General features: G+C 47.2%; 1 protein-coding gene and 1 long non-coding RNA gene across 5 annotated transcripts in view; one reads left to right on the top strand and one right to left on the bottom strand.

Moving 5' to 3' along the window:
- Positions 1-27,746, top strand: part of LOC118377153 (lysine-specific demethylase phf2) — a 189,690-nt gene that overhangs the window by 5,541 nt on the left and 156,403 nt on the right. The window lies entirely within an intron of this gene.
- Positions 7,966-10,002, bottom strand: LOC127924909 (uncharacterized). 2 transcript variants are annotated; one of them, XR_008119224.1, is made up of 3 exons: positions 9,216-10,002; positions 8,820-8,951; positions 7,966-8,489 (listed from the first exon to the last, which is right to left on the bottom strand). It is a non-coding gene; the product is annotated as an uncharacterized LOC127924909 (long non-coding RNA). The 2 variants fall into 2 exon arrangements; XR_008119223.1 differs by lacking the exon at positions 7,966-8,489 and adding an exon at positions 8,550-8,621.

Here is a 27,746-nt window from a genome sequence, read left to right as displayed (position 1 = left end):
TCCCCTGCTGTCCCTCTCCCCCTGCTGTCCCTCTCCCCCTGCTGTCCCTCTCCCCTGCTGTCCCTCTCCCCTGCTGTCCCTCTCCCCCTGCTGTCCCTCTCCCCTGCTGTCCCTCTCCCCTGCTGTCCCTCTCCCCTGCTGTCCCTCTCCCCCTGCTGGCCCTCTCTCTCTGCTGTCCCTCTCCCCCTGCTGTCCCTCTCCCCATGCTGTCCCTCTCCCCTGCTGTCCCTCTCCCCTGCTGTCCCTCTCCCCCTGCTGTCCCTCTCCCCCTACTGTCCCTCTCCCTCTCCCCATGCTGTCCCTCTCCACAGCTGTCACTCTCCCTCTCCCCATGCTGTCCCTATCCACAGCTGTCCCTCTCCCACTCCCCTGCTGTCCCTCTCCCCATGCTGTCCCTCTCCCACTCCCCTGCTGTCCCTTTCCCCATGCTGTCCCTGTCCCACTCCCCTGCTGTCCCTCTCCCCATGCTGTCCCTCTCCCCTGCTGTCCCTCTCCCACTCCCCTGCTGTCCCTCTCCCACTCCTGTGCTGTCCCTCTCCCCCTGCTGTCCCTCTCCCCCTGCTGTCCCTCTCCCCCTGCTGTCCCTCTCCCCTGCTGTCCCTCTCCCCTGCTGTCCCTCTCCCCCTGCTGTCCCTCTCCCCTGCTGTCCCTTTCCCCCTGCTGTCCCTATCCACAGCTGTCCCTCTCCCCTGCTGTCCTTCTCCCCATGCTGTCCCTATCCACAGCTGTCCCTCTCCCTCTCCCCATGCTGTCCCTATCCACAGCTGTCCCTCTTCCCATGCTGTCCCTATCCACAGCTGTCCCTCTCCCCTGCTGTCCCTCTCCCCATGCTGTCCCTATCCACAGCTGTCCCTCTCCCCATGCTGTCCCTCTCCCCTGCTGTCCCTCTCCCACTTCCCTGCTGTCTCTTTCCCCATGCTGTCCCTCGCCCCTGCTGTCCCTCTCCCACTCCCATGCTGTCCCTATCCACAGCTGTCCCTCTCCCTCTCCCCATGCTGTCCCTATCCACAGCTGTCCCTCTCCCTCTCCCCATGCTGTCCCTCTCCCCTGCTGTCCCTCTCCCACTCCCCTGCTGTCCCTATCCACAGCTGTCCCTCTCCCTCTCCCCATGCTGTCCCTCTCCCCTGCTGTCCCTCTCCCCATGCTGTCCCTATCCACAGCTGTCCCTCTCCCTCTCCCCTGCTGTCCCTCTCCCCATGCTGTCCCTATCCACAGCTGTCCCTCTCCCTCTCCCCATGCTGTCCCTCTCCCCTGCTGTCCCTTTCCCCCTGCTGTCCCTATCCACAGCTGTCCCTCTCCCTCTCCCCATGCTGTCCCTATCCACAGTTGTCCCTCTCCCTCTCCCCATGCTGTCCCTATCCACAGCTGTCCCTCTCCCACTCCCCATGCTGTCCCTATCCACAGCTGTCCCTCTCCCTCTGCCCATGCTGTCCCTCTCCCCTGCTGTCCCTCTCCCACTCCCCTGCTGTCCCTCTCCCCATGCTGTCCCTCTCCCACTCCCCTGCTGTCCCTCTCCCTCTCCCCATGCTGTCCCTCTCCCCTGCTGTCCCTCTCCCACTCCCATGCTGTCCCTATCCACAGCTGTCCCTCTCCCTCTCCCCATGCTGTCCCTATCCACAGCTGTCCCTCTCCCTCTCCCCATGCTGTCCCTATCCACAGCTGTCCCTCTCCCTCTCCCCATGCTGTCCCTCTCCCCTGCTGTCCCTTTCCCCCTGCTGTCCCTATCCACAGCTGTCCCTCTCCCTCTCCCCATGCTGTCCCTCTCCCCTGCTGTCCCTCTCCCCCTGCTGTTTCTTTCCCCCTGCTGTCCCTATCCACAGCTGTCCCTCTCCCTCTCCCCATGCTGTCCCTATCCACAGCTGTCCCTCTCCCTCTCCCTCTCCCCATGCTGTCCCTATCCACAGCTGTCCCTCTTCCTCTCCCCATGCTGTCCCTCTCCCCTGCTGTCCCTCTCCCACTCCTCTGCTCTCCCTCTCCCCATGCTGTCCCTCTCCCCATGCTGTCCCTCTCCCACTCCCCTGCTGTCCCTCTCCCTCTCCCCATGCTGTCCCTCTCCCCTGCTGTCCCTCTCCCATGCTGTCCCTCTCCCATGCTGTCCCTCTCCCCTGCTGTCCCTCTCCCCATGCTGTCCCTATCCACAGCTGTCCCTCTCCCACTCCCCTGCTGTCCCTTTCCCCCTGCTGTCCCTATCCACAGCTGTCCCTCTCCCTCTCCCCATGCTGTCCCTATCCACAGCTGTCCCTCTCCCTCTCCCCATGCTGTCCCTCTCCCCTGCTGTCCCTCTCCCACTCCCATGCTGTCCCTATCCACAGCTGTCCCTCTCCCTCTCCCCATGCTGTCCCTATCCACAGCTGTCCCTCTCCCTCTCCCCATGCTGTCCCTATCCACAGCTGTCCCTCTCCCTCTCCCCATGCTGTCCCTCTCCCCTGCTGTCCCTTTCCCCCTGCTGTCCCTATCCACAGCTGTCCCTCTCCCTCTCCCCATGCTGTCCCTATCCACAGCTGTCCCTCTCCCTCTCCCCATGCTGTCCCTCTCCCCTGCTGTCCCTCTCCCCCTGCTGTCTCTTTCCCCCTGCTGTCCCTATCCACAGCTGTCCCTCTCCCTCTCCCCATGCTGTCCCTATCCACAGCTGTCCCTCTCCCTCTCCCTCTCCCCATGCTGTCCCTATCCACAGCTGTCCCTCTTCCTCTCCCCATGCTGTCCCTCTCCCCTGCTGTCCCTCTCCCACTCCCCTGCTCTCCCTCTCCCCATGCTGTCCCTCTCCCCATGCTGTCCCTCTCCCACTCCCCTGCTGTCCCTCTCCCTCTCCCCATGCTGTCCCTCTCCCCTGCTGTCCCTCTCCCATGCTGTCCCTCTCCCATGCTGTCCCTCTCCCCTGCTGTCCCTCTCCCCATGCTGTCCCTATCCACAGCTGTCCCTCTCCCACTCCCCTGCTGTCCCTTTCCCCTGCTGTCCCTATCCACAGCTGTCCCCCTCCCTCTCCCCATGCTGTCCCTATCCACAGCTGTCCCTCTCCCTCTCCCCATGCTGTCCCTCTCCCCTGCTGTCCCTCTCCCCCTGCTGTCCCTTTCCCCCTGCTGTCCCTATCCACAGCTGTCCCTCTCCCTCTCCCTCTCCCCATGCTGTCCCTATCCACAGCTGTCCCTCTCCCTCTCCCCATGCTGTCCCTCTCCCCTGCTGTCCCTTTCCCCCTGCTGTCCCTATCCACAGCTGTCCCTCTCCCTCTCCCCATGCTGTCCCTATCCACAGCTGTCCCTCTCCCTCTCCCCATGCTGTCCCTCTCCCCTGCTGTCCCTCTCCCCCTGGTGTCTCTTTCCCCCTGCTGTCCCTATCCACAGCTGTCCCTCTCCCTCTCCCCATGCTGTCCCTATCCACAGCTGTCCCTCTCCCTCTCCCTCTCCCCATGCTGTCCCTATCCACAGCTGTCCCTCTTCCTCTCCCCATGCTGTCCCTCTCCCCTGCTGTCCCTCTCCCACTCCCCTGCTCTCCCTCCCCCATGCTGTCCCTCTCCCCATGCTGTCCCTCTCCCACTCCCCTGCTGTCCCTCTCCCCTCTCCCCATGCTGTCCCTCTCCCCTGCTGTCCCTCTCCCATGCTGTCCCTCTCCCATGCTGTCCCTCTCCCCTGCTGTCCCTCTCCCCATGCTGTCCCTATCCACAGCTGTCCCTCTCCCACTTCCCTGCTGTCCCTTTCCCCCTGCTGTCCCTATCCACAGCTGTCCCTCTCCCTCTCCCCATGCTGTCCCTATCCACAGCTGTCCCTCTCCCTCTCCCCATGCTGTCCCTCTCCCCTGCTGTCCCTCTCCCCTGCTGTCCCTTTCCCCCTGCTGTCCCTATCCACAGCTGTCCCTCTCCCTCTCCCTCTCCCCATGCTGTCCCTATCCACAGCTGTCCCTCTCCCTCTCCCCATGCTGTCCCTATCCACAGCTGTCCCTCTCCCTCTCCCCATGCTGTCCCTCTCCCCTGCTGTCCCTCTCCCACTCCCCTGCTCTCCCTCTCCCCATGCTATCCCTCTCCCACTCCCCTGCTGTCCCTCTCCCTCTCCCCATGCTGTCCCTCTCCCCTGCTGTCCCTCTCCCATGCTGTCCCTCTCCCCATGCTGTCCCTCTCCCCTGCTGTCCCTTTCCCCATGCTGTCCCTCCCCATGTTGTCCCTCTCCCCATGCTGTCCCTATCCACAGCTGTCCCTCTCCCATGCTGTCCCTCTCCCCATGCTGTCCCTCTCCCCTGCTGTCCCTTTCCCCATGCTGTCCCTCTCCCCATGTTGTCCCTCTCCCCATGCTGTCCCTATCCACAGCTGTCCCTCTCCCTCTCCCCATGCTGTCCCTCTCCCCATGCTGTCCCTATCCACAGCTGTCCCTCTCCCTCTCCCCATGCTGTCCCTTTCCCCATGCTGTCCCTCTCCCCTGCTGTCCCTACCCACAGCTGTCCCTCTCCCTCTCCCCATGCTGTTCCTATCTACAGCTGTCCCTCCCTCTGTTAAATCTAATTTTATTTGTCACATTCACCGAATACAACAGATGTAGACCTGACAGTGATATGCTTACTTACAAGCCCTCAACCAACAATGCATTTCAAGAAATAGAGTTAAGAAAATATTTACTAAATAAACTGAAGTAAAAAATTAAATAAAAATGAACAATAATAACAATAATAACAATAATAAATAACAATGAGTTTCGGGAAGAGAACAAAACGTTTATTCTTTCAGTGAAATACAGAACCGTTCCGTATTTTATCTAACGGGTGGCATCCATCAGTCTAAATATTCCTGTTACATTGCACAACCTTCAATGTTATGTCATAATTAGGTAAAATTCAGGCAAATTAGTTTGCAATGAGCCAGGCTGCCCAAACTGTTGCATAAACCCTGACTCTGCTTGCAATGAACGCAAGAGAAGTGACACAATTTCACCTGGTTAATATTGCCTGCTACTTTATTTTAGCTAAATATGCAGGTTTAAAAATATCTACTTCTGTGTATTGATTTTAAGAAAGGCATGGGTGTTTATGGTTAGGTACACATTGGAGCAACGATACGCACCGCATCCATTATATGCAACGCAGGACACGCTAGATAAACTAGTAATATCATCAACCATGTGTAGTTAACTAGTGATTATGATTGATTGTTTTTCATAAGATAAGTTTAATGCTAGCTAGCAACTTACCTTGGCTTACTGCATTTGTGTAACACGCAGTCTCCTTGTGGAGTGCAACGAGAGGCAGGTGGTTAGAGTGTTGGACTAGTTAACCGTATGGTTGCAAGATTGAATCCCCGAGCTGACAAGGTAAAACTCTGTCGTTCTGCCCCTGAACAAGGCAGTTAACCCACTGGTCCCAGGCCGCCATTGAAAATAAGAACGTGTTCTTAACTGACTTGCCTCTTTGAAGAAAGTTGTAAAAAAAAAAAAAAACATCGGTGTCCAAAAATACAGATTTCCAATTGTTATGAAAACTTGAAATCGTCCGTTCAGATTTAATCGGTCGACCTCTAAACAGTACATCATATAACATTATTACACCACTACATATCTACAATACAAAATGTATAAAATCACCATTCAACAATATTACAATGTACAATACCAGTCAAAAGGTTGAACACACCTAGGGATTGTCTTTCTTTATTTTAGAATGCCAAGAGTGTTCATCAAGGCAAAGGGTGGCTAATTTGAACAATCTCAAATCTATAATATAATTGGATTTGTTTAAACTTGCTTGGTTACTACATGATTCCATATGTGTTATTTCATAGCGTTGATGTTTCACTATTACCTTGTGTGCGTGAGTGGAGCGTGCGTGCTAGCGCTTGTGTACGTGAGTGGAGAGTGCGTGCTAGCGCTTGTGTACGTGAGTGGAGAGTGCGTGCTAGCGCTTGTGTACGTGAGTGGAGAGTGCGTGCTAGCGCTTGTGTACGTGAGTGGAGAGTGCGTGCTAGCGCTTGTGTGCGTGAGTGGAGAGTGCGTGCTAGCGCTTGTGTACGTGAGTGGAGAGTGCGTGCTAGCGCTTGTGTACGTGAGTGGAGAGTGCGTGCTAGCGCTTGTGTACGTGAGTGGAGAGTGCGTGCTAGCGCTTGTGTACGTGAGTGGAGAGTGCGTGCTAGCGCTTGTGTACGTGAGTGGAGAGTGCGTGCTAGCGCTTGTGTGCGTGAGTGGAGAGTGCGTGCTAGCGCTTGTGTGCGTGAGTGGAGAGTGCGTGCTAGCGCTTGTGTACGTGAGTGGAGAGTGCGTGCTAGCGCTTGTGTACGTGAGTGGAGAGTGCGTGCTAGCGCTTGTGAGTGGAGAGTGCGTGCTAGCGCTTGTGTACGTGAGTGGAGAGTGCGTGCTAGCGCTTGTGTGCGTGAGTGGAGAGTGCGTGCTAGCGCTTGTGTACGTGAGTGGAGAGTGCGCGCTTGTGTACGTGAGTGGAGAGTGCGTGCTAGCGCTTGTGTACGTGAGTGGAGAGTGCGTGCTAGCGCTTGTGTACGTGAGTGGAGAGTGCGTGCTAGCGCTTGTGTACGTGAGTGGAGAGTGCGTGCTAGCGCTTGTGTACGTGAGTGGAGAGTGCGTGCTAGCGCTTGTGTACGTGAGTGGAGAGTGCGTGCTAGCGCTTGTGTACGTGAGTGGAGAGTGCGTGCTAGCGCTTGTGTACGTGAGTGGAGAGTGCGTGCTAGCGCTTGGGTGCGTGAGTGGAGAGTGCGTGCTAGCGCTTGTGTACGTGAGTGGAGAGTGCGTGCTAGCGCTTGTGTACGTGAGTGGATAGTGCGTGCTAGCGCTTGTGTACGTGAGTGGAGAGTGCGTGCTAGCGCTTGTGTACGTGAGTGGAGAGTGCGTGCTAGCGCTTGGGTGCGTGAGTGGAGAGTGCGTGCTAGCGCTTGTGTACGTGAGTGGAGAGTGCGTGCTAGCGCTTGGGTGCGTGAGTGGAGAGTGCGTGCTAGCGCTTGTGTACGTGAGTGGAGAGTGTGCTAGCGCTTGTGTACGTGAGTGGAGAGTGCGTGCTAGCGCTTGTGTACGTGAGTGGAGAGTGCGTGCTAGCGCTTGTGTACGTGAGTGGAGAGTGCGTGCTAGCGCTTGTGTACGTGAGTGGAGAGTGCGTGCTAGCGCTTGGGTGCGTGAGTGGAGAGTGCGTGCTAGCGCTTGTGTACGTGAGTGGAGAGTGCGTGCTAGCGCTTGTGTACGTGAGTGGATAGTGCGTGCTAGCGCTTGTGTACGTGAGTGGAGAGTGCGTGCTAGCGCTTGTGTACGTGAGTGGAGAGTGCGTGCTAGCGCTTGGGTGCGTGAGTGGAGAGTGCGTGCTAGCGCTTGTGTACGTGAGTGGAGAGTGCGTGCTAGCGCTTGGGTGCGTGAGTGGAGAGTGCGTGCTAGCGCTTGTGTACGTGAGTGGAGAGTGTGTGCTAGCGCTTGTGTACGTGAGTGGAGAGTGCGTGCTAGCGCTTGTGTACGTGAGTGGAGAGTGCGTGCTAGCGCTTGTGTACGTGAGTGGAGAGTGCGTGCTAGCGCTTGGGTGCGTGAGTGGAGAGTGCGTGTGCGTGTGTCTGTACCGTTGTGTGTCTCTTCAAAGTCCCCGCTGTTCCATAAGGTGTATTTTATCTGTTTTCTACATCTGATTTGATTGTTTACATCAGTTGCCTGATGTGGAATAGAGTTCCATGTAGTCATGGCTCTATGTAGTAATGTGGAATAGAGTTCCATGTAGTCATGGTTCTATGTAGTAATGTGGAATAGAGTTCCATGTAGTCATGGTTCTATGTAGTAATGTGGAATAGAGTTCCATGTAGTACTGTGGAATAGAGTTCCATGTAGTCATGGTTCTATCTAGTACTGTGGAATAGAGTTCCATGTAGTCATGGTTCTATGTAGTACTGTGGAATATAGTTCCATGTAATACTGTGGAATAGAGTTTCATGTAGTCATGGCTCTATGTAGTACTGTGGAATAGAGTTCCATATAGTCATGGTTCTATGTAGTAATGTGGAATAGAGTTCCATGTAGTACTGTGGAATAGAGTTCCATGTAGTCATGGTTCTATCTAGTACTGTGGAATAGAGTTCCATGTAGTCATGGCTCTATGTAGTACTGTGGAATAGAGTTCCATATAGTCATGGTTCTATGTAGTACTGTGGAATAGAGTTCCATGTAATACTGTGGAATAGAGTTCCATGTAGTCATGGCTCTATGTAGTACTGTGGAATAGAGTTCCATGTAGTCATGGTTCTATGTAGAACTGTGGAATAGACTTCCATGTAGTCATGGTTCTATGTAGAACTGTGCGCCTCCCATAGTCTGTTCTGGACTCGGGGACTGTGAAGAGACCTCTGGTGGCATGTCTTGTGGGGTATGCATGGGTGTCGGAGCTGTGTGCCAGTAGTTTAAATAGACCTCTGGTGGCATGTCTTGTGGGGTATGAATGGGTGTCTGAGCTGTGTGTTAGTAGTTTAAACAGACCTCTGGTGGCATGTCTTGTGGGGTATGCATGGGTGTCTGAGCTGTGTGCCAGTAGTTTAAATAGACCTCTGGTGACATGTCTTGTGGGGTATGAATGGGTGTCTGAGCTGTGTGCCAGTAGTTTAAATATACCTCTGGTGACATGTCTTGTGGGGTATGAATGGGTGTCTGAGCTGTGTGCCAGTAGTTTAAATAGACCTCTGGTGACATGTCTTGTGGGGTATGAATGGGTGTCTGAGCTGTGTGCCAGTAGTTTAAACAGACCTCTGGTGGCATGTCTTGTGGGGTATGTATGGGTGTCGGAGCTGTGTGCCAGTAGTTTAAATAGACCTCTGGTGGAATGTCTTGTGGGGTATGAATGGGTGTCTGAGCTGTGTGCCAGTAGTTTAAACAGACCTCTGGTGGCATGTCTTGTGGGGTATGAATGGGTGTCTGAGCTGTGTGCCAGTAGTTTAAACAGACCTCTGGTGGCATGTCTTGTGGGGTATGAATGGGTGTCTGAGCTGTGTGCCAGTAGTTTAAACAGACCTCTGGTGGCATGTCTTGTGGGGTATGAATGGGTGTCTGAGCTGTGTGCCAGTAGTTTAAACAGACCTCTGGTGACATGTCTTGTGGGGTATGAATGGGTGTCTGAGCTGTGTGCCAGTAGTTTAAACAGACCTCTGGTGACATGTCTTGTGGGGTATGAATGGGTGTCTGAGCTGTGTGCCAGTAGTTTAAACAGACCTCTGGTGACATGTCTTGTGGGGTATGAATGGGTGTCGGAGCTGTGTGCCAGTAGTTTAAACAGACCTCTGGTGACATGTCTTGTGGGGTATGAATGGGTGTCTGAGCTGTGTGCCAGTAGTTTAAACAGACCTCTGGTGGCATGTCTTGTGGGGTATGAATGGGTGTCTGAGCAGTGTGCCAGTAGTTTAAATAGACCTCTGGTGACATGTCTTGTGGGGTATGAATGGGTGTCTGAGCTGTGTGCCAGTAGTTTAAATAGACCCCTGGTGACATGTCTTGTGGGGTATGCATGGGTGTCTGAGCTGTGTGCCAGTAGTTTAAACAGACAGATCGGTGCATTCAACATGTCACTACCTCTCATTTTTATTATTTTTATTTATTTCACCTTTATTTAACCAGGTAGGCAAGTCGAGAACAAGTTCTCATTTACAATTGTGACCTGGCCAAGATAAAGCGAAGCAGTTCGACACATACAACGACACAGAGTTACACATGGAGTAAAACAAACATACAGTCAATAATACAGTATAAACAAGTCTATATACGATGTGAGCAAATTAGGTGAGAAGGGAGGTAAAGGCAAAAAAGGCCATGGTGGCAAAGTAAATACAATATAGCAAGTAAAACACTGGAATGGTATATTTGCAATGGAAGAATGTGCAAAGTAGAAATAAAAATAATGGGGTGCAAAGGAGCAAAATAAATAAATAAATGAAATACAGTTGGGAAAGAGGTAGTTGTTTGGGCTAAATTATAGGTGGGCTATGTACAGGTGCAGTAATCTGTGAGCTGCTCTGGCAGTTGGTGCTTAAAGCTAGTGAGGGAGATAAGTGTTTCCAGTTTCAGAGATTTTTGTAGTTCGTTCCAGTCATTGGCAGCAGAGAACTGGAAGGAGATGCGGCCAAAGAAAGAATTGGTTTTGGGGGTGACAAGAGAGATATACCTGCTGGAGCGTGTGCTACAGGTGGGAGATGCTATGGTGACCAGCGAGCTGAGATAAGGGGGGACTTACCGAGCAGGGTCTTGTAGATGACATGGAGCAAGTGGGTTTGGCGACGAGTATGAAGCGAGGGCCAGTCAACGAGAGCATACAGGTCGCAATGGTTGGTAGTATAAGGGGCTTTGGTGACAAAACGGATTGCACTGTGATAGACTGCATCCAATTTGTTGAGTAGGGTATTGGAGGCTATTTTGTAAATGACATCGCCAAAGTCGAGGATTGGTAGGATGGTCAGTTTTACAAGGGTATGTTTGGCAGCATGAGTGAAGGATGCTTTGTTGTGAAATAGGAAGCCAATTCTAGATTTAACTTTGGATTGGAGATGTTTGATATGGGTCTGGAAGGAGAGTTTACAGTCTAACCAGACACCTAAGTATTTGTAGTTGTCCACGTATTCTAAGTCAGAGCCGTCCAGAGTAGTGATGTTGGACAGGCGGGCAGGTGCAGGTAGCGATTGGTTGAAGAGCATGCATTTAGTTTTACTTGTATTTAAGAGCAATTGGAGGCCACGGAAGGAGAGTTAAAGATAAAGCATAGCAGTGTGAACAGACAACACAGAGTTACACATGGAGTAAACAATTAACAAGTCAATAACACAGTAGAAAAAAGAGAGTCTATATACATTGTGTGCAAAATGCATGAGGAGGTAGGCGAATAATTACAATTTTGCAGATTAACACTGGAGTGGTAAATGATCAGATGGTCATGTACAGGTAGAGATATTGGTGTGCAAAAGAGCAGAAAAGTAAATACATATAAACAGTATGGGGATGAGGTAGGTAAAATTGGGTGGGCTATTTACCGATAGACTATGTACAGCTGCAGCGATCGGTTAGCTGCTCAGATAGCAGATGTTTGAAGTTCGTGAGGGAGATAAAAGTCTCCTACTTCAGCGATTTTTGCAATTCGTTCCAGTCACAGGCAGCAGAGAACTGGAACGAAAGGTGGCCAAATGAGGTGTTGGCTTTAGGGATGATCAGTAAGATACACCTGCTGGAGTGCGTGCTACGGGTGGGTGTTGCCATCGTGACCAGTGAACTGAGATAAGGCAGAGCTTTACCTAGCATGGACTTGTAGATGACCTGGAGCCAGTGGGTCTGGCGACGAATATGTAGCGAGGGCCAGCCGACTAGAGCATACAGGTCGCAGTGGTGGGTGGTATAAGGTGCTTTAGTAATAAAACGGATGGCACTGTGATAAACTGCATCCAGTTTGCTTAGTAGAGTGTTGGAAGCTATTTTGTAGATGACATCGCCGTTGTCGAGGATCGGTAGAATAGACAGTTTTACTAGGGTAAGTTTGGCGGCGTGAGTGAAGGAGGCTTTGTTGCGGAATAGAAAGCCGACTCTAGATTTGATTTTAGATTGGAGATGTTTGATATGAGTCTGGAAGGAGAGTTTACAGTCTAGCCAGACACCTAGGTACTTATAGATGTCCACATATTCAAGGTCGGAACCATCCAGGGTGGTGATGCTAGTCGGGTGTGCGGGTGCAGGCAGCGAACGGTTGAAAAGCATGCATTTGGTTTTACTAGCGTTTAAGAGCAGTTGGAGGCCACGGAAGGAGTGTTGTATGGCATTGAAGCTCGTTTGGAGGTTAGATAGCACAGTGTCCAAGGACGGGCCGGAAGTATACAGAATGGTGTCGTCTGCGTAGAGGTGGATCAGGGAATCGCCCTCAGCAAGAGCAACATCATTGATATATACAGAGAAAAGAGTCGGTCTGAGAATTGAACCCTGTGGCACCCCCATAGAGACTGCCAGAGGACTGGACAGCATGCCCTCCGATTTGACACACTGAACTCTGTCTGCAAAGCAGTTGGTGAACCAGGCAAGGCAGTCATCAGAAAAACCGAGGCAACTGAGTCTGCCGATAAGAATATGGTGATTGACAGAGTCGAAAGCCTTGGCAAGGTCGATGAAGACGGCTGCACAGTACTGTCTTTTATCGATGGCGGTTATGATATCGTTTAGTACCTTGAGCGTGGCTGAGGTGCACCCGTGACCGGCTCGGAAACCAGATTGCACACCGGAGAAGGTACGGTGGGATTCGAGATGGTCAGTGACCTGTTTGTTGACTTGGCTTTCGAAGACCTTAGATAGGCAGGGCAGAATGGATATAGGTCTGTAACAGTTTGGGTCCAGGGTGTCTCCCCCTTTGAAGAGGGGGATGACTGCGGCAGCTTTCCAATCCTTGGGGATCTCAGACGATATGAAAGAGAGGTTGAACAGGCTGGTAATAGGGGTTGCGACAATGGCGGCAGATAGTTTCAGAAATAGAGGGTCCATATTGTCAAGCCTAGCTGATTTGTACGGGTCCAGGTTTTGCAGCTCTTTCAGAACATCTGCTATCTGGATTTGGGTAAAGGAGAACCTGGAGAGGCTTGGGCGAGTAGCTGCGGGGAGGGCGGAGCTGTTGGCCGAGGTTGGAGTAGCCAGGAGGAAGGCATGGCCAGCCGTTGAGAAATGCTTGTTGAAGTTTTCGATAATCATGGATTTATCGGTGGTGACCGTGTTCCCTAGCCTCAGTGCAGTGGGCAGCTGGGAGGAGGTGCTCTTGTTCTCCATGGACTTCACAGTGTCCCAGAACTTTTTGGAGTTAGAGCTACAGGATGCAAATTTCTGCCTGAAGAAGCTGGCCTTTGCTTTCCTGACTGACTGCGTGTATTGGTTCCTGACTTCCCTGAACAGTTGCATATCGCGGGGACTATTCGATGCTATTGCAGTCCGCCACAGGATGTTTTTGTGCTGGTCGAGGGCAGTCAGGTCTGGAGGGAACCAAGGGCTGTATCTGTTCTTAGTTCTGCATTTTTTGAGCGGAGCATGCTTATCTAAAATGGTGAGTAAGTTACTTTTAAAGAATGACCAGGCATCCTCAACTGACGGGATGAGATCAATGTCCTTCCAGGTCGATTAGAAAGGCCTGCTCACAGAAGTGTTTTAGGGAGCGTTTGACAGTGATGAGGGGTGGTCGTTTGACTGCGGCTCCGTAGCGGATACAGGCAATGAGGCAGTGATCGCTGAGATCCTGGTTGAAGACAGCGGAGGTGTATTTGGAGGGCCAGTTGGTCAGGATGACGTCTATGAGGGTGCCCTTGTTTCCAGATTTAGGGTTGTACCTGGTGGGTTCCTTGATGATTTGTGTGAGTGATAGCAGTATGCTTTGTGTGTCATAAACACAAGCAGGGAGGAAGTCAATCTCTCTGAGTTCCCACGAGTTCCCACGTATGCAGATCACTTGTTGACTGCTTTTCCTTCACTCTGCGGTCCAATGTACCTGTGATATGTCCCTTAAAAAATGGTATACAATTGCTTTATCATTATGGGGTGTTGTGTGTAGATTGATGAGGGGGAAAAAAACAAATTTAATCAATTTTAGAATAAGGCTGTAACATAACAAAATCCAGAAAAAGTCAAGGGGTCTGAAGTGAATACTTTCCCAATGTGCTGTAGTCAAACATACTGCTATTGGCTGAAGGCACACACAGCATACTGCTATTGGCTAAAGGCACACAAAGTATACTGCTATTGGCTGAAGGCACACAAAGCATACTGCTATTGGCTGAAGGCACACACAGCATACTGCTATTGGCTGAAGGCACACACAGCATACTGCTATTGGCTGAAGGCACACAAAGCATACTGCTATTGGCTGAAGGCACACAAAGCATACTGCTATTGGCTAAAGGCACACACAGCATACTGCTATTGGCTGAAGGCACACACAGCATACTGCTATTGGCTGAAGGCACACACAGCATACTGCTATTGGCTGAAGGCACACACAGCATACTGCTATTGGCTAAAGTCACACAAAGCATACTGCTATTGGCTAAAGGCACACACAGCATACTGCTATTGGCTGAAGGCACACAAAGCATACTGCTATTGGCTAAAGGCACACAAAGCATACTGCTATTGGCTGAAGGCACACAAAGCATACTGCTATTGGCTGAAGGCACACACAGCATACTGCTATTGGCTAAAGGCACACAAAGCATACTGCTATTGGCTGAAGGCACACACAGCATACTGCTATTGGCTAAAGGCACACAAAGCATACTGCTATTGGCTGAAGGCACACAAAGCATACTGCTATTGGCTGAAGGCACACAAAGCATACTGCTATTGGCTAAAGGCACACAAAGCATACTGCTATTGGCTAAAGGCACACAAAGCATACTGCTATTGGCTGAAGGCACACAAAGAATACTGCTATTGGCTAAAGGCACACAAAGCATACTGCTATTGGCTGAAGGCACACAAAGCATACTGCTATTGGCTGAAGGCACACAAAGCATACTGCTATTGGCTAAAGGCACACAAAGCATACTGCTATTGGCTAAAGGCACACAAAGCATACTGCTATTGGCTGAAGGCACACAAAGCATACTGCTATTGGCTGAAGGCACACAAAGCATACTGCTATTGGCTAAAGGCACACAAAGCATACTGCTATTGGCTGAAGGCACACAAAGCATACTGCTATTGGCTGAAGGCACACAAAGCATACTGCTATTGGCTAAAGGCACACAAAGCATACTGCTATTGGCTAAAGGCACACAAAGCATACTGCTATTGGCTAAAGGCACACAAAGCATACTGCTATTGGCTAAAGGCACACAACGCATACTGCTATTGGCTAAAGGCACACAAAGCATACTGCTATTGGCTAAAGGCACACAAAGCATACTGCTATTGGCTAAAGGCACACAAAGTATACTGCTATTGGCTAAAGGCACACAAAGCATACTGCTATTGGCTAAAGGCACACAAAGTATACTGCTATTGGCTAAAGGCACACAAAGCATACTGCTATTGGCTAAAGGCACACAAAGCATACTGCTATTGGCTAAAGGCACACAAAGTATACTGCTATTGGCTAAAGGCACACAAAGCATACTGCTATTGGCTAAAGGCACACAAAGCATACTGCTATTGGCTAAAGGCACACAAAGCATACTGCTATTGGCTAAAGGCACACAAAGCATACTGCTATTGGCTAAAGGCACACAAAGCATACGGCTATTGGCTAAAGGCACACAAAGCATACTGCTATTGGCTAAAGGCACACAAAGCATACTGCTATTGGCTAAAGGCACACAAAGCATACTGCTATTGGCTAAAGGCACACAAAGCATACTGCTATTGGCTAAAGGCACACAAAGCATACTGCTATTGGCTAAAGGCACACAAAGCATACTGCTATTGGCTAAAGGCACACAAAGCATACTGCTATTGGCTAAAGGCACACAAAGCATACTGCTATTGGCTAAAGGCACACAAAGCATACTGCTATTGGCTAAAGGCACACAAAGCATACTGCTATTGGCTAAAGGCACACAAAGCATACTGCTATTGGCTAAAGGCACACAAAGCATACTGCTATTGGCTAAAGGCACACAAAGCATACTGCTATTGGCTAAAGGCACACAAAGCATACTGCTATTGGCTAAAGGCACACAAAGCATACTGCTATTGGCTAAAGGCACACAAAGCATACTGCTATTGGCTAAAGGCACACAAAGCATACTGCTATTGGCTAAAGGCACACAAAGCATACTGCTATTGGCTAAAGGCACACAAAGCATACTGCTATTGGCTGAAGGCACACAAAGCATACTGCTATTGGCTGAAGGCACACAAAGCATACTGCTATTGGCTGAAGGCACACAAAGCATACTGCTATTGGCTGAAGGCACACAAAGCATACTGCTATTGGCTGAAGGCACACAAAGCATACTGCTATTGGCTAAAGGCACACAAAGCATACTGCTATTGGCTAAAGGCACACAAAGCATACTGCTATTGGCTAAAGGCACACAACGCATACTGCTATTGGCTAAAGGCACACAAAGCATACTGCTATTGGCTAAAGGCACACAAAGCATACTGCTATTGGCTAAAGGCACACAAAGCATACTGCTATTGGCTAAAGGCACACAAAGCATACTGCTATTGGCTAAAGGCACACAAAGCATACTGCTATTGGCTAAAAGGCACACAAAGCATACTGCTATTGGCTAAAGGCACACAAAGCATACTGCTATTGGCTAAAGGCACACAAAGCATACTGCTATTGGCTAAAGGCACACAAAGCATACTGCTATTGGCTAAAGGCACACAAAGCATACTGCTATTGGCTAAAGGCACACAAAGCATACTGCTATTGGCTAAAGGCACACAAAGCATACTGCTATTGGCTAAAGGCACACAAAGCATACTGCTATTGGCTAAAGGCACACAAAGCATACTGCTATTGGCTAAAGGCACACAAAGCATACTGCTATTGGCTAAAGGCACACAAAGCATACTGCTATTGGCTAAAGGCACACAAAGCATACTGCTATTGGCTAAAGGCACACAAAGCATACTGCTATTGGCTAAAGGCACACAAAGCATACTGCTATTGGCTAAAGGCACACAAAGCATACTGCTATTGGCTAAAGGCACACAAAGCATACTGCTATTGGCTAAAGGCACACAAAGCATACTGCTATTGGCTAAAGGCACACAAAGCATACTGCTATTGGCTAAAGGCACACAAAGCATACTGCTATTGGCTAAAGGCACACAAAGCATACTGCTATTGGCTAAAGGCACACAAAGCATACTGCTATTGGCTAAAGGCACACAAAGCATACTGCTATTGGCTGAAGGCACACAAAGCATACTGCTATTGGCTAAAGGCACACAAAGCATACTGCTATTGGCTAAAGGCACACAAAGCATACTGCTATTGGCTAAAGGCACACAAAGCATACTGCTATTGGCTGAAGGCACACAAAGCATACTGCTATTGGCTAAAGGCACACAAAGCATACTGCTATTGGCTAAAGGCACACAAAGCATACTGCTATTGGCTGAAGGCACACAACGCATACTGCTATTGGCTAAAGGCACACAAAGCATACTGCTATTGGCTGAAGGCACACAAAGCATACTGCTATTGGCTAACAGACACATGGTTATGGGCGATTCCACGGTAACAGGGTGATGCTTTTCACTCTAAAATGTATCTTAATCAAAAACCATTGATTGCAAAGTTGAACAAACCATACACCCATATGCAGAAGTCTACTTTAAACAATTACCACTAAACATGTTACTGAAACACATTTAGGATCAGTCCAATATATCTCAGTAACAGTCAAATCTTCTTCAACTTTGAATTCACATTCAAAGATGTCACCAGAAAGAATGGGGTGACAGCTATGACATGACACATTGAGTTAGAAAACATTTAGTTTGGTTATTGAACTACAGTAAGTGAAGTGGATCAACACCCGGTAACAGAATGACATCATGGGTCCTTGATCTGTACTAGACAGAAATGAACCATTTATGAACATCATTCTCTTCATGGTGATGTATCCTGAATAGGTTCATAAAGGTAGAGACATTTAATATGCTCTTTTGAATGTCTGGGTACTATTCTACACACTGGCTATTATTCTAATAAGCTCCGCCCCCAAACAAGACCAAATTTGATTGGTCCAGACCGGACCAAATCTATACCAATCATAGATGTCTATATTTCACAAGTTTGGACATTACAGCACAACTCAATAGTAAGGTGTTCCTAATCTTTTATACACTCAGTGTATAGTGTTGGTTTTAGTTGGCAGTGGTCTTTACGTCAACATTAATGTGTTTTGATGTATTTCTGATACGTTTTAAGACTTTTTCTGGTAGATGTTTTTCAATATCCCTTTTCCATCTGTTTATCTAGAAATCAAAGCCTTTAATTATTTCTCATTTTTAGGATGGAAAATTCCAGGTTCTTAGCTTTCATTTCACACCAAATAAAACTTCACATATTGGTACTCATGGTTCCTTTTACATGCAAATGACCTTATTTAACAAAGCAGACTGTATTGGCACATGGTTATTCATACTGCAGGCCAGGGAGAGTTCTGATGGGGGTCAGGTTATTGGTTATTATTGGAATCAAACAGGAAAATCTGCAGAGTTGGTGCAATAATACGGAGACATGTAGTCTGTGTTTCAGCTGTATCCATGTAGTCTGTGTTTCAGTTGTATCCATGTAGTCTGTGTTTCAGTTGTATCTATGTAGTCTGTGTTTCAGCTGTATCCATGTAGTCTGTGTTTCAGCTGTATCCATGTAGTCTGTGTTTCAGCTGTATCCATGTAGTCTGTGTTTCAGCTGTATCCATGTAGTCTGTGTTTCAGCTGTATCCATGTAGTCTGTGTTTCAGCTGTATCCATGTAGTCTGTGTTTCAGCTGTATCCATGTAGTCTGAGTTTCAGCTGTATCCATGTAGTCTGTGTTTCAGTTGTATCCATGTAGTCTGTGTTTCAGCTGTATCCATGTAGTCTGTGTTTCAGCTGTATCCATGTAGTCTGTGTTTCAGTTGTGTCCATGTAGTCTGTGTTTCAGTTGTGTCCATGTAGTCTGTGTTTCAGCTGTATCCATGTAGTCTGTGTTTCAGCTGTATCCATGTAGTCTGTGTTTCAGCTGTATCCATGGAGTCTGTGTTTCAGCTGTATCCATGGAGTCTGTGTTTCAGCTGTATCCATGTAGTCTGTGTTTCAGCTGTATCCATGTAGTCTGTGTTTCAGCTGTATCCATGTAGTCTGTGTTTCAGCTGTGTCCATGTAGTCTGTGTTTCAGCTCTATCCATGTAGTCTGTGTTTCAGCTGTATCTATGTCGTCTGTGTTTCAGTTGTATCAGCTGTATCCATGTAGTCTGTGTTTCAGCTGTGTCCATGTAGTCTGTGTTTCAGCTGTGTCCATGTAGTCTGTGTTTCAGTTGTATCCATGTAGTCTGTGTTTCAGCTGTATCCATGTAGTCTGTGTTTCAGTTGTATCCATGTAGTCTGTGTTTCAGCTCTATCCATGTAGTCTGTGTTTCAGTTGTATCCATGTAGTCTGTGTTTCAGCTGTATCCATGTAGTCTGTGTTTCAGCTGTGTCCATGTAGTCTGTGTTTCAGCTGTGTCCATGTAGTCTGTGTTTCAGTTGTATCCATATAGTCTGTGTTTCAGCTGTATCCATGTAGTCTGTGTTTCAGTTGTATCCATGTAGTCTGTGTTTCAGCTGTATCCATGTAGTCTGTGTTTCAGCTGTGTCCATGTAGTCTGTGTTTCAGCTGTGTCCATGTAGTCTGTGTTTCAGTTGTATCCATGTAGTCTGTGTTTCAGCTGTATCCATGTAGTCTGTGTTTCAGTTGTATCCATGTAGTCTGTGTTTCAGTTGTATCCATGTAGTCTGTGTTTCAGCTGTATCCATGTAGTCTGTGTTTCAGCTGTATCCATGTAGTCTGTGTTTCAGTTGTATCCATGTAGTCTGTGTTTCAGCTGTATCCATGTAGTCTGTGTTTCAGTTGTATCCATGTAGTCTGTGTTTCAGCTGTATCCATGTAGTCTGTGTTTCAGCTGTGTCCATGTAGTCTGTGTTTCAGCTGTGTCCATGTAGTCTGTGTTTCAGTTGTATCCATGTAGTCTGTGTTTCAGCTGTATCCATGTAGTCTGTGTTTCAGTTGTATCCATGTAGTCTGTGTTTCAGTTGTATCCATGTAGTCTGTGTTTCAGCTGTATCCATGTAGTCTGTGTTTCAGCTGTATCCATGTAGTCTGTGTTTCAGCTGTGTCCATGTAGTCTGTGTTTCAGCTGTATCCATGTAGTCTGTGTTTCAGCTCTATCCATGTAGTCTGTGTTTCAGCTGTATCTATGTCGTCTGTGTTTCAGTTGTATCAGCTGTATCCATGTAGTCTGAGTTTCAGCTGTATCCATGTAGTCTGTGTTTCAGCTGTATCCATGTAGTCTGAGTTTCAGCTGTGTCCATGTAGTCTGTGTTTCAGCTGTATCCATGTAGTCTGTGTTTCAGTTGTATCCATGTAGTCTGTGTTTCAGCTGTATCCATGTAGTCTGAGTTTCAGCTGTGTCCATGTAGTCTGTGTTTCAGCTGTATCCATGTAGTCTGTGTTTCAGCTGTATCCATGTAGTCTGAGTTTCAGCTGTATCCATGTAGTCTGTGTTTCAGCTGTATCCATGGAGTCTGTGTTTCAGCTGTATCCATGGAGTCTGTGTTTCAGCTGTATCCATGTAGTCTGTGTTTCAGCTGTATCCATGTAGTCTGTGTTTCAGCTGTATCCATGTAGTCTGTGTTTCAGCTGTGTCCATGTAGTCTGTGTTTCAGCTCTATCCATGTAGTCTGTGTTTCAGCTGTATCTATGTCGTCTGTGTTTCAGTTGTATCAGCTGTATCCATGTAGTCTGTGTTTCAGCTGTGTCCATGTAGTCTGTGTTTCAGCTGTGTCCATGTAGTCTGTGTTTCAGTTGTATCCATGTAGTCTGTGTTTCAGCTGTATCCATGTAGTCTGTGTTTCAGTTGTATCCATGTAGTCTGTGTTTCAGCTCTATCCATGTAGTCTGTGTTTCAGTTGTATCCATGTAGTCTGTGTTTCAGCTGTATCCATGTAGTCTGTGTTTCAGCTGTGTCCATGTAGTCTGTGTTTCAGCTGTGTCCATGTAGTCTGTGTTTCAGTTGTATCCATATAGTCTGTGTTTCAGTTGTATCCATGTAGTCTGTGTTTCAGTTGTATCCATGTAGTCTGTGTTTCAGCTGTATCCATGTAGTCTGTGTTTCAGCTGTATCCATGTAGTCTGTGTTTCAGCTGTATCCATGTAGTCTGTGTTTCAGTTGTGTCCATGTAGTCTGTGTTTCAGCTGTATCCATGTAGTCTGTGTTTCAGCTGTATCCATGTAGTCTGAGTTTCAGCTGTATCCATGTAGTCTGTGTTTCAGCTGTATCCATGGAGTCTGTGTTTCAGCTGTATCCATGGAGTCTGTGTTTCAGCTGTATCCATGTAGTCTGTGTTTCAGCTGTATCCATGTAGTCTGTGTTTCAGCTGTATCCATGTAGTCTGTGTTTCAGCTGTATCCATGTAGTCTGTGTTTCAGCTGTGTCCATGTAGTCTGTGTTTCAGCTCTATCCATGTAGTCTGTGTTTCAGCTGTATCTATGTCGTCTGTGTTTCAGTTGTATCAGCTGTATCCATGTAGTCTGTGTTTCAGCTGTGTCCATGTAGTCTGTGTTTCAGCTGTGTCCATGTAGTCTGTGTTTCAGCTGTATCCATGTAGTCTGTGTTTCAGTTGTATCCATGTAGTCTGTGTTTCAGCTCTATCCATGTAGTCTGTGTTTCAGCTGTATCCATGTAGTCTGTGTTTCAGTTGTATCCATGTAGTCTGTGTTTCAGCTGTATCCATGTAGTCTGTGTTTCAGCTGTGTCCATGTAGTCTGTGTTTCAGCTGTGTCCATGTAGTCTGTGTTTCAGTTGTATCCATATAGTCTGTGTTTCAGCTGTATCCATGTAGTCTGTGTTTCAGTTGTATCCATGTAGTCTGTGTTTCAGCTGTATCCATGTAGTCTGTGTTTCAGCTGTGTCCATGTAGTCTGTGTTTCAGCTGTGTCCATGTAGTCTGTGTTTCAGTTGTATCCATGTAGTCTGTGTTTCAGCTGTATCCATGTAGTCTGTGTTTCAGTTGTATCCATGTAGTCTGTGTTTCAGTTGTATCCATGTAGTCTGTGTTTCAGCTGTATCCATGTAGTCTGTGTTTCAGCTGTATCCATGTAGTCTGTGTTTCAGTTGTATCCATGTAGTCTGTGTTTCAGCTGTATCCATGTAGTCTGTGTTTCAGTTGTATCCATGTAGTCTGTGTTTCAGCTGTATCCATGTAGTCTGTGTTTCAGCTGTGTCCATGTAGTCTGTGTTTCAGCTGTGTCCATGTAGTCTGTGTTTCAGTTGTATCCATGTAGTCTGTGTTTCAGCTGTATCCATGTAGTCTGTGTTTCAGTTGTATCCATGTAGTCTGTGTTTCAGTTGTATCCATGTAGTCTGTGTTTCAGCTGTATCCATGTAGTCTGTGTTTCAGCTGTATCCATGTAGTCTGTGTTTCAGCTGTGTCCATGTAGTCTGTGTTTCAGCTGTATCCATGTAGTCTGTGTTTCAGCTCTATCCATGTAGTCTGTGTTTCAGCTGTATCTATGTCGTCTGTGTTTCAGTTGTATCAGCTGTATCCATGTAGTCTGAGTTTCAGCTGTATCCATGTAGTCTGTGTTTCAGCTGTATCCATGTAGTCTGAGTTTCAGCTGTGTCCATGTAGTCTGTGTTTCAGCTGTATCCATGTAGTCTGTGTTTCAGTTGTATCCATGTAGTCTGTGTTTCAGCTGTATCCATGTAGTCTGAGTTTCAGCTGTGTCCATGTAGTCTGTGTTTCAGCTGTATCCATGTAGTCTGTGTTTCAGCTGTATCCATGTAGTCTGAGTTTCAGCTGTATCCATGTAGTCTGTGTTTCAGCTGTATCCATGGAGTCTGTGTTTCAGCTGTATCCATGGAGTCTGTGTTTCAGCTGTATCCATGTAGTCTGTGTTTCAGCTGTATCCATGTAGTCTGTGTTTCAGCTGTATCCATGTAGTCTGTGTTTCAGCTGTGTCCATGTAGTCTGTGTTTCAGCTCTATCCATGTAGTCTGTGTTTCAGCTGTATCTATGTCGTCTGTGTTTCAGTTGTATCAGCTGTATCCATGTAGTCTGTGTTTCAGCTGTGTCCATGTAGTCTGTGTTTCAGCTGTGTCCATGTAGTCTGTGTTTCAGTTGTATCCATGTAGTCTGTGTTTCAGCTGTATCCATGTAGTCTGTGTTTCAGTTGTATCCATGTAGTCTGTGTTTCAGCTCTATCCATGTAGTCTGTGTTTCAGTTGTATCCATGTAGTCTGTGTTTCAGCTGTATCCATGTAGTCTGTGTTTCAGCTGTGTCCATGTAGTCTGTGTTTCAGCTGTGTCCATGTAGTCTGTGTTTCAGTTGTATCCATATAGTCTGTGTTTCAGTTGTATCCATGTAGTCTGTGTTTCAGTTGTATCCATGTAGTCTGTGTTTCAGCTGTATCCATGTAGTCTGTGTTTCAGCTGTATCCATGTAGTCTGTGTTTCAGCTGTGTCCATGTAGTCTGTGTTTCAGCTGTATCCATGTAGTCTGTGTTTCAGCTGTGTCCATGTAGTCTGTGTTTCAGCTGTGTCCATGTAGTCTGTGTTTCAGTTGTATCCATGTAGTCTGTGTTTCAGCTGTATCCATGTAGTCTGTGTTTCAGTTGTATCCATGTAGTCTGTGTTTCAGCTCTATCCATGTAGTCTGTGTTTCAGTTGTATCCATGTAGTCTGTGTTTCAGCTGTATCCATGTAGTCTGTGTTTCAGCTGTGTCCATGTAGTCTGTGTTTCAGCTGTGTCCATGTAGTCTGTGTTTCAGTTGTATCCATGTAGTCTGTGTTTCAGTTGTATCCATGTAGTCTGTGTTTCAGTTGTATCCATGTAGTCTGTGTTTCAGCTGTATCCATGTAGTCTGTGTTTCAGCTGTATCCATGTAGTCTGTGTTTCAGCTGTGTCCATGTAGTCTGTGTTTCAGCTGTATCCATGTAGTCTGTGTTTCAGCTGTATCCATGTAGTCTGAGTTTCAGCTGTATCCATGTAGTCTGTGTTTCAGCTGTATCCATGGAGTCTGTGTTTCAGCTGTATCCATGTAGTCTGTGTTTCAGCTGTATCCATGTAGTCTGTGTTTCAGCTGTATCCATGTAGTCTGTGTTTCAGCTGTATCCATGTAGTCTGTGTTTCAGCTGTATCCATGTAGTCTGTGTTTCAGCTGTGTCCATGGAGTCTGTGTTTCAGCTGTATCCATGTAGTCTGTGTTTCAGCTGTATCCATGTAGTCTGTGTTTCAGCTGTATCCATGTAGTCTGTGTTTCAGTTGTGTCCATGTAGTCTGTGTTTCAGCTGTATCCATGTAGTCTGTGTTTCAGCTGTATCCATGTACTCTGAGTTTCAGCTGTATCCATGTAGTCTGTGTTTCAGCTGTATCCATGGAGTCTGTGTTTCAGCTGTATCCATGTAGTCTGTGTTTCAGCTGTATCCATGTAGTCTGTGTTTCAGCTGTATCCATGTAGTCTGTGTTTCAGCTGTATCCATGTAGTCTGTGTTTCAGCTGTATCCATGTAGTCTGTGTTTCAGCTGTGTCCATGTAGTCTGAGTTTCAGCTCTATCCATGTAGTCTGTGTTTCAGCTGTATCTATGTCGTCTGTGTTTCAGTTGTATCAGCTGTATCCATGTAGTCTGTGTTTCAGCTGTGTCCATGTAGTCTGTGTTTCAGCTGTGTCCATGTAGTCTGTGTTTCAGTTGTATCCATGTAGTCTGTGTTTCAGCTGTATCCATGTAGTCTGTGTTTCAGTTGTATCCATGTAGTCTGTGTTTCAGCTCTATCCATGTAGTCTGTGTTTCAGTTGTATCCATGTAGTCTGTGTTTCAGCTGTATCCATGTAGTCTGTGTTTCAGCTGTGTCCATGTAGTCTGTGTTTCAGCTGTGTCCATGTAGTCTGTGTTTCAGCTGTGTCCATGTAGTCTGTGTTTCAGCTTTGTCCATGTAGTCTGTGTTTCAGTTGTATCCATGTAGTCTGTGTTTCAGTTGTATCCATGTAGTCTGTTTTTTGTTGTATCCATGTAGTCTGTGTTTCAGCTGTATCCATGTAGTCTGTGTTTCAGCTGTGTCCATGTAGTCTGTGTTTCAGCTGTATCCATGGAGTCTGTGTTTCAGTTGTATCCATGGAGTCTGTGTTTCAGCTGTATCTATGTAGTCTGTGTTTCAGTTGTATCAGCTGTATCCATGTAGTCTGTGTTTCAGTTGTATCAGCTGTATCCATGTAGTCTGTGTTTCAGCTCGGTCCATGTAGTCTGAGTTTCAGCTCTATCCATGTAGTCTGTGTTTCAGCTGTATCTATGTAGTCTGTGTTTCAGCTGTATCTATGTAGTCTGTGTTTCAGTTGTATCAGCTGTATCCATGTAGTCTGTGTTTCAGCTGTGTCCATGTAGTCTGTGTTTCAGCTGTGTCCATGTAGTCTGTGTTTCAGCTGTATCCATGTAGTCTGTGTTTCAGCTGTGTCCATGTAGTCTGTGTTTCAGTTGTATCCATGTAGTCTGTGTTTCAGTTGTATCCATGTAGTCTGTTTCAGTTGTATCCATGTAGTCTGTGTTTCAGCTGTATCCATGTAGTCTGTGTTTCAGCTGTGTCCATGTAGTCTGTGTTTCAGCTGTATCCATGGAGTCTGTGTTTCAGTTGTATCCATGTAGTCTGTGTTTCAGCTGTATCCATGTAGTCTGTGTTTCAGCTGTGTCCATGTAGTCTGTGTTTCAGCTGTATCTATGTAGTCTGTGTTTCAGTTGTATCAGCTGTATCCATGTAGTCTGTTTCAGCTGTGTCCATGTAGTCTGAGTTTCAGCTCTATCCATGTAGTCTGTGTTTCAGCTGTATCTATGTAGTCTGTGTTTCAGCTGTATCTATGTAGTCTGTGTTTCAGTTGTATCAGCTGTATCCATGTAGTCTGTGTTTCAGCTGTGTCCATGTAGTCTGTGTTTCAGCTGTGTCCATGTAGTCTGTGTTTCAGCTGTATCCATGTAGTCTGTGTTTCAGCTGTATCCATGTAGACTGAGTACTTCTCTGTTTCAGCTGTGTCCATGTAGTCTCTGTGTTTCAGCTGTATCCACGTAGTCTGTGTTTCAGCTGTATCCATGTAGTCTGTGTTTCAGTTGTATCAGCTGTATCCATGTAGTCTGTGTTTCAGCTGTATCCATGTAGTCTGTGTTTCAGCTGTATCCATGTAGTCTGTGTTTCAGCTGTGTCCATGTAGTCTGTGTTTCAGCTGTATCCATGTAGTCTGTGTTTCAGCTGTATCCATGTAGACTGAGTACTTCTCTGTTTCAGCTGTGTCCATGTAGTCTGTGTTTCAGCTGTATCCATGTAGACTGAGTACTTCTGTGTTTCAGCTGTATCCACGTAGTCTGTGTTTCAGCTGTATCCACGTAGTCTGTGTTTCAGCTGTATCCATGTAGTCTGTGTTTCAGCTCTATCCATGTAGTCTGTGTTTCAGCTGTATCCATGTAGTCTGTGTTTCAGTTGTATCCATGTAGTCTGTGTTTCAGCTGTATCCATGTAGTCTGTGTTTCAGTTGTATCCATGTAGTCTGTGTTTCAGCTGTATCCATGTAGTCTGTGTTTCAGCTGTATCCATGTAGTCTGTGTTTCAGCTGTATCCATGTAGTCTGTGTTTCAGTTGTATCCATGTAGTCTGTGTTTCAGCTGTATCTATGTAGTCTGTGTTTCTGTTGTATCCATGTAGTCTGTGTTTCAGCTGTATCCATGTAGTCTGTGTTTCAGCTGTGTCCATGTAGTCTGTGTTTCAGTTGTGTCCATGTAGTCTGTGTTTCAGCTGTATCCATGTAGTCTGTGTTTCAGCTGTATCCATGTAGTCTGTGTTTCAGCTGTATCCATGTAGTCTGTGTTTCAGCTGTATCCATGTAGTCTGTGTTTCAGCTGTATCCATGTAGTCTGTGTTTCAGCTGTATCCATGTAGTCTGTGTTTCAGTTGTATCCATGTAGTCTGTGTTTCAGTTGTATCCATGTAGTCTGTGTTTCAGTTGTATCCATGTAGTCTGTGTTTCAGCTGTATCCATGTAGTCTGTGTTTCAGCTGTATCCATGTAGTCTGTGTTTCAGCTGTATCCATGTAGTCTGTGTTTCAGCTGTATCCATGTAGTCTGTGTTTCAGCTGTATCCATGTAGTCTGTGTTTCAGCTGTATCCATGTAGTCTGTGTTTCAGCTGTATCCATGGAGTCTGTGTTTCAGCTGTATCCATGTAGTCTGTGTTTCAGCTGTATCCATGTAGTCTGTGTTTCAGCTGTATCCATGTAGTCTGTGTTTCAGCTGTATCCATGTAGTCTGTGTTTCAGCTGTATCCATGTAGTCTGTGTTTCAGCTGTGTCCATGGAGTCTGTGTTTCAGCTGTATCCATGTAGTCTGTGTTTCAGCTGTATCCATGTAGTCTGTGTTTCAGCTGTATCCATGTAGTCTGTGTTTCAGTTGTGTCCATGTAGTCTGTGTTTCAGCTGTATCCATGTAGTCTGTGTTTCAGCTGTATCCATGTACTCTGAGTTTCAGCTGTATCCATGTAGTCTGTGTTTCAGCTGTATCCATGGAGTCTGTGTTTCAGCTGTATCCATGTAGTCTGTGTTTCAGCTGTATCCATGTAGTCTGTGTTTCAGCTGTATCCATGTAGTCTGTGTTTCAGCTGTATCCATGTAGTCTGTGTTTCAGCTGTATCCATGTAGTCTGTGTTTCAGCTGTGTCCATGTAGTCTGAGTTTCAGCTCTATCCATGTAGTCTGTGTTTCAGCTGTATCTATGTCGTCTGTGTTTCAGTTGTATCAGCTGTATCCATGTAGTCTGTGTTTCAGCTGTGTCCATGTAGTCTGTGTTTCAGCTGTGTCCATGTAGTCTGTGTTTCAGTTGTATCCATGTAGTCTGTGTTTCAGCTGTATCCATGTAGTCTGTGTTTCAGTTGTATCCATGTAGTCTGTGTTTCAGCTCTATCCATGTAGTCTGTGTTTCAGTTGTATCCATGTAGTCTGTGTTTCAGCTGTATCCATGTAGTCTGTGTTTCAGCTGTGTCCATGTAGTCTGTGTTTCAGCTGTGTCCATGTAGTCTGTGTTTCAGCTGTGTCCATGTAGTCTGTGTTTCAGCTTTGTCCATGTAGTCTGT

The sequence above is a fragment of the Oncorhynchus keta genome, unplaced genomic scaffold, assembly GCF_023373465.1.
Source record: "Oncorhynchus keta strain PuntledgeMale-10-30-2019 unplaced genomic scaffold, Oket_V2 Un_contig_473_pilon_pilon, whole genome shotgun sequence".
In the NCBI taxonomy this organism is placed as follows: domain Eukaryota; kingdom Metazoa; phylum Chordata; class Actinopteri; order Salmoniformes; family Salmonidae; genus Oncorhynchus; species Oncorhynchus keta.
This window is presented reverse-complemented; position numbering and strand designations above follow the sequence as displayed.